Raw genomic sequence first — 7,094 nt, forward strand, 5'->3', positions numbered from 1 at the left:
ACCTACATAATAACTTAACCCCACAACTGAGACCTACAGTCAGACACCGCGAGCTCAGCGGTGGGGCGCTCAGGAACAATCCCCCTAGGAGCGCGAAATCCCATAGGACTTCTGACGAGCACAGACACCCGTCAGAAGTCCCCCCTGAGGGGAGCGCATCATTTGGGATTTAATGTTTTGCATTGTATTTTTTACATTTAATTGTAATTCCTATAAATGTTCATATATACCTAATTTGTTTGTATTATTCATTCAATTAACCTAATTAAAAATGCACACCACAGTAACGTCTGAGGTGCTCATTCTTAACTAGATTCAACTTGCGTTTAACACTGTAATTATTCTTATTAACCCATAGTCTCTTGAACACAGACGAAGAAATTAGACCTTTTGAGGCTAGTACAAGCAGGTATAACAAATTTTAAAATATACTTCCTCCTGAGCATGTAGAAAATTTTTGAATATTGAAGGCAGAGATCGTATTCAAGATATTTAATCGTGATACAATCATTACGCTGTAAAAACAATTCTAACTGTTTGTCTTTTAAAGCGCGAATATTAGGGAAAACTATTCAACTTTGATATAATTCAAGATCATAAATTCACTTATCTTGATTGGAGATTAATTTTAATTTTTGGTTTAAAAATTCATAAAGAAGGTCATTTTGGTCTCTGAACCACAAATACTAATATTTTATTTACTAAAAATAACAGGAGTTGATATTATGTACAGAACGATGGGCTCCTGCCTGGTGGTTGGCAGAGACACGATAACGAAGCGTTTCCATGTATGGTAACGTCTAAGAGTTGCCATACATAGTAACGCTTAAGAGTTACCTTATATGGCAACTCTTCGAGGTTTATACATCATAAATGACATATTTCGTTAAGTTTATTTACACAGTTTATCAAAATTCAGTGTTTGTGTTCATCGAACATAACTTTATTTTACTTCTAAATTCTACCCACTGCTGTCGTCACGTCGGAACATCAGCTTATCCGTAACTTTTAAATGGGAATTAAAGTTATTCAAATTACCATAATAATCTTGAGCAGTTACAATCAAGAAATAGATTTGGATTTAAGTGCAAATATATGAAGATGCATTATATCGCACATGATACACGGTGTGATATTTTCATTCAGTTACCCATGGAAAATATTGATCCGTTATATTCGCTATTTAAGCTCTATAAAAGTAAGTATTTCAGAAATTATAATCTAATGAAACGGCAACATTTGTTTTCATTGAAGATATTGTAATTAATCATGGATTTCATAAGGTAAATTGTTTTCATGTCTATTAGGCTGAGGTTTATGTAAAAATATTTAATATTTTTTGATGGTGATGCATGATGTGAAAAACTTTAGACACTTCTCGCTCTCTCTTCCCTCGTTGTATTGCGATATATTTTTGGGTCGGAACCGACCATGGTAAGGGAAATGTACAGATATAGACTGCAGCGGCGAGCCGCTTCTTATTGTGCAAGTTGCAAGATTTATAATTGGGTTAAGCAGCGTCCGAGACGTTCATTTTTAACAGAATATTTATTCTATGAATAAGTTGAATAGCAAAATTATAGAGTGGCATAAACAAAGCCGAATTTTAATGATAAATGAACCTGTAAAATTATATTTTTTATGAATGAATAAAAATTTTTGAAGCTGGTACAACAAATACTACTTGCTTAATTTGCGGAATTCGTTCATCCGCGCTATTTCATTGATCATTCGTTCGCCATGTCAGCCACTTGAGCGTCTTCGGTCGTCCGCGTCAGGTATTACCCTGTCGGCACGAGACTACGATATTCTCGTCAAAGCTGCCGTTGAACTTGAGGCGGATGTATGTACCAATTTATGAGAACTAGTTCTAGACTTCAAGTAATTCAGGTATTTAGGATACTAAGGAAGTAAGGATAGTAAACATAGTTTGAGGTTTTGTCCTTTAATAAGATTGATATTTAGGTAGGCGATGGAAATGAGAAGAGTAGCATTTTTGCTGTATCGTTTTGCTATTTTTCTACTACTCAGACCTAGTAACAGTTCTGTTTGTCTATAGGATTTTTATGAAATCTAGAACTATTACTTATTCATGTATTTCTATAATCTATACCAAAGTTTTGTTTATATAGTATAATAGTAGTTAGTACATAGTAGTAGTACTAGTACTAAAAGTACTAAAGTAGTAGTACTACTAGAAAACAAATCTTTGATATAGACAAATAGAAGAATAATTAGTAATAGGTCTAGATCTTCTAGTAGGAATGACCCACCGTCACTGCATGCTGGAGCTGGAATTCTGGAGAGCTATTAAATTAACCAGTGCACATACCAACATTATTAACATAATAATAACAACATAGACATGGCATATTGGATACAACTACAAGTATACAACCAATTATAGTCTGGAGATGGACATGTAGCCACCTAAAAATGACAGATGCTGATAATCGAGATGCATTATGCACTATCTTAGAAGGCTAGAATTCTAGCTTTCTAGTTGGTTTTTGAGGTGCCATTGTTTTTGGCCCAAAAACAACGGCACCTCAAAAACCAACTGAATCTACATTTCTGATTTCTCCACTCAAGTCTCAACCATAAAGGCATGAACTTACCAGCAGACTCGAGCGCAAAATGCCAGCCTGCCAGTGCCAGGGTGCAAGCAGGCAGCAGCATCACCATTCACTCACCAATATATGGATTTACAGCCCAAGTCATTGTCGGCATTTTCAAGATGAGTTGCCAGGTAATTTTTATCAAGAAAATGCTTCTAACAACTTTAATTTTAATAGTATATCCCTTAAGGCTTACTCTCCATGCACTGCAATCAGCAACACCTGCACTCATTGCATCTGATTTCCAGGCAACCTTCACTGCATCCTGAATCATCCAATGCGTAGTGGCAAACCAGAGCTTTTTTGGAATCAGTTCATTTTTAATTCCTTCAATAACTCAAGATTTGAACCAATTTCTTAAGTATGATAATGGTGGTATACTGGTATCCATGATACTTTACTGGTCTACTTATAGGACTCAAAAATGAACTTGAGGCCGAGGGAAAGTCTAAAAAACTCTCTGCTTTGTCACTATGATTTTATTTATTTATTCCAATGTACCAAAAGGCTGAAACTTTACTGTGTGCGCTTGCGGTCTTTCAGATTTACGACTATTTTCTAAATAGTTGGCCAAAGACTGGCAAATATATAAAATACAATAATTTCAATTCAAATGTGACAGCAAGATCTTCTGAAGGCGTAAATTTTGCTGCTTATGCATAGCCAAAGATCTTCCAATATTCACCCACTTTCTGCCTCCTGGGGAAAATGCAACTTCTTTGCAACTGAACCAATCATAAGGTCTTCAATTCCATTTTGATGTGCTGAAAATTCAGAATATAACTCATTATTAGTAATGTGCCATGGTTAATGGAAGGAATTCTTACATTTCAGTCAAATGAGTCAACGAAATTTAAAAATGTAAAACACTGAAATCAGGTTGGGGAAAAGTCCCACCTTTTTCTGAAATATTGCAGCTCTAATATCATATAATTTAAATAGGTATAAAATCTTACCTTTTTCTGAAATATTGCAGCTCTAATATCATATAATTTAAATAGGTATAAAATCTTGCGGCTCTAATGTCATGTATTTTTGTTTGATTGAAAAAATTGGGGTTCACATTTTGCATACATGTATATTCATAAAATATAAACTTTCAAAATATGCATTACCTCAATGTTCCTGCCAAAATACGGTATCCTGCAGAATGTATCAAAAAAAAGTTAACCCAAAACATTTCCTTGAAGATTGCGTAGTTGCGGTTACAGAAGAGTAGTCAGACTGCATTGTCACCAGAGCTGGGCAACACTACTTTGAAATGTAGCGGGTGCTACCGCTACGATTGCTTGAATGTAGCGCCGCTACAATTGCTTGAATGTAGCGCCGCTGCAATTGCTGAAATGTAGCGCCGCTACCGCCGATGAAAATGTATCGGCCTCTACATGCAGCACGCTACTGCCCACCTCTGGTAACAACTAACATATTGAGACTAGTAACAGGCTGAGGTTGACAACATTACACTGAAATCTTTCGTACAGTTTTATTCCGTAATTTATATTATGTATATATCATGCTGGTTTTTAAATAATATTTAATACTATTAAGTTTAAATGTAAAGGCTTTATCTATAAATGTAGCGGTAGTGCTGTAGCGGCAAAACCTCGTGTTGCTGCTTAAATATGTAGCGGGCGCTACCGCTACAATTGCTTAAATGTAGCACCGCTACCGCTACTGAAAATGTGTAGCTACATCTAGCGCACCACTGCCACCTCTGATTGTCACTTGTTCAGTTGCCACTTAAGTGAAGATAAATGTTAGTGTTGCTGTATTATTGGACTTTTTTAGGGTAAAATTAGCTATTTAGGGTAACACGAGCATGTGACTATGTAAACAAGTTTGTGGCTTTTATTTGGCTTTTCATGGCCAAGATATGTAATTCATGGCTCAATGAAAGGGAACATGGCTGGCAAACCCATAAAACCATGGCTTGAAAAATCCAGTTGCAGCTTGCCAAGTAGATATATTCCATGCCTGACTGAAATTAGGTGTTTTAACTATTACTGGTATATACAGCAAGATTGAAAATTTTATCCATAATACTGAAATTCTACAGCTTCAAGGGACATACCTGCCAAGTTTTTAAAACTTTAGAGCCTCTTGAGTCTTGACCCAATCTCAATTGGGTCAAGATTGGGCTTAGAATAGTTATTGCATGATGGGCATTGGCACCAGGGCTTGCTTGAATTAAAAGTTAAATTTGTGGCCCCTGTCTGCACTCCCAAAGCCATTTTAGTGGCCACAACCCGTTTGTTCCCAGTCTGAAAGAGAAACCATCTATATTAATAACAAAAAGATCTACAACTCCAGTGAAATCAGAAATGAGCTTTTTCATTTATCATTATTATTATTGTGTGGTAATTGAACCCTACAAGGCTACAAATGGTACTTCCTACTTAGTCTACAATTTTTATTGGCAAGCATTGAGTTAAGTTCAGCATCTGCTAAGTGGCCAGTCATGTATCATTGTTGGTGGTGTACTTTGTTTTTTGTCAGCACCCTTGCTGTTGCTGCCTGATAAGTACAAATGTACCCTCAGTTAGTAATATTTCAAAATGCACTTCATCATAATTTGTCTCAATCAACTGAGCTTTTGCTATACTTTTTGGTAAATAGATATTGTTCCTGTTCTTTGCCAACTGCGATTTAATCACAAGGAATTATTGCATATGGTATATCAGGCATTTATGAAATATTTAATACTTCAATAGTTTTCATTTTACAAACGCTTAATGCATAATATCTTATTTTCTGCTATTTTTTATCACAATAGCCTAATCAAATTATCTTGGTATGTCTCACAGCCGCCTAATATATTTTTAAAAATATTTGATTTAGAGGCTTTTTAGTGCATTTTCTCATTTATCAAATAAATGCACTATTATGCTCGCCATGTCCGTCTATCTGTCCGTCCGTGACTTCACGTTTTGATTGACAAGAAAATACGCTCTCACTCACTGCAGTGGGTACTGAGTTATATTTTTTTAGACTAAGCAAACCATTTTTTCCAGAAATAAATCTTCCTAATTTGTTTGTGTTAATCTTAGAAGCACCATATGTGGAAAAACTGTGAATAATTCATTGTATTGTATAGTGACTCATGGTTGTCTTGTGAAAGGAAATATGATTTAGCCCAAACTCATATGTTGTTCAAAACTTCTATTTTTCCAAAAAAATTTAGCATTCATTGCAACTTTAAAGAGGGTGTTATAACTGCCTGGAGTGCTGTCATTGTTCACAAATTTTACTCCTGAACTAGTCATGTAAGCAATGCACAGCCTAAACCTGCACAGCTTCACTTAGCCTCAGAGCTACAAAGCTGCAAACCAAGCAAGAAAAACTGCATGCCACACAAAAACATAGATGGCTTAAAGCCATGGTGCAGTATATCCGGGGTGACTTCTACAGTCAATATAGTCTTATGGATTTGTAACCACAGCATCCCCATACCTTTGCACTTCCTCACCTATCCACCTTCCTGCAACCAATGAGGTTAGGTTATGTCCAGTCAAGTTGATTTGGATGAATAGTTTTTGTAAATGTAGAGGTAGTGCCATGTTATGGTTGCAACTTCATGAAGACTGTACTGACTTTAGCAGTAGATGTGAACTTATGGCACTATGGGTTTAAACACTTGGGCTAATCTACCCTATAGGATGCTTGTGCGCAGACAGAAATATAATAGTGATTGTGGTATTATGCCAAACTTGCCAGTAATATGCATCCCTAACTGCCTACTTTTCATAACAAAGCCAGTTTTTGGTAGATATTGTTTTTGTGTGTGAAAAATGAGTCATTATTAAACCCACAAAAAATCCCTCCTCCAAATCCCAGTACGCCCATAAATCATATCTGGTGTATCTATGGACTTAATCCTAAAGCCACAATTATTGAATGACTTGCCATTACTTGATGAATTAATTTATTTTGAAATTGGGTTTGCTTCTACTCTATCTCTGAAAAAATTGCATCATCAATGATAACAATATTCAAAAGTTTAAAGAGGAAATGAAACTTTTTATTTTAACATATCTATCATCTGTATTTATTGATTAATCTAAATAAAATAAGCAGTCTTGCTCATCCTAACTATCCAAAATTTACCACTCTTCTTTTCATATTGTTTGCAAAAAGTAAGAAAACAGGGGCCTTTTTAGGGGCCTGCTGAAATTAGGTCTATCATCAAAATGAAACATCTGAAGCTCACACACTCAGAAATTTCTTTATAGATTATTTGATATTTATTGTAGTATCCTAAATGCACTGTTAATGAATATTAGGAAGCAAGACTAATCAATCAAAATTCCACAGAAGTTGATGCAGCCCAACGGGGATGTTATAGTCTGTATCAAGTGTCTCACTATCAAACACCTAAATAATGTAGAGTGGTGATCTAGAATACAATCTAGAAAAGTCTCAAACTATCAAATACCAGAATAATCTAGAGTGGTGATCTAGAATACAATCTAGAAAAGT

This window comes from Hyalella azteca, unplaced genomic scaffold (genome assembly GCF_000764305.2).
Source record: "Hyalella azteca isolate HAZT.00-mixed unplaced genomic scaffold, Hazt_2.0.2 contig1018, whole genome shotgun sequence".
Lineage (NCBI taxonomy): Eukaryota > Metazoa > Arthropoda > Malacostraca > Amphipoda > Hyalellidae > Hyalella > Hyalella azteca.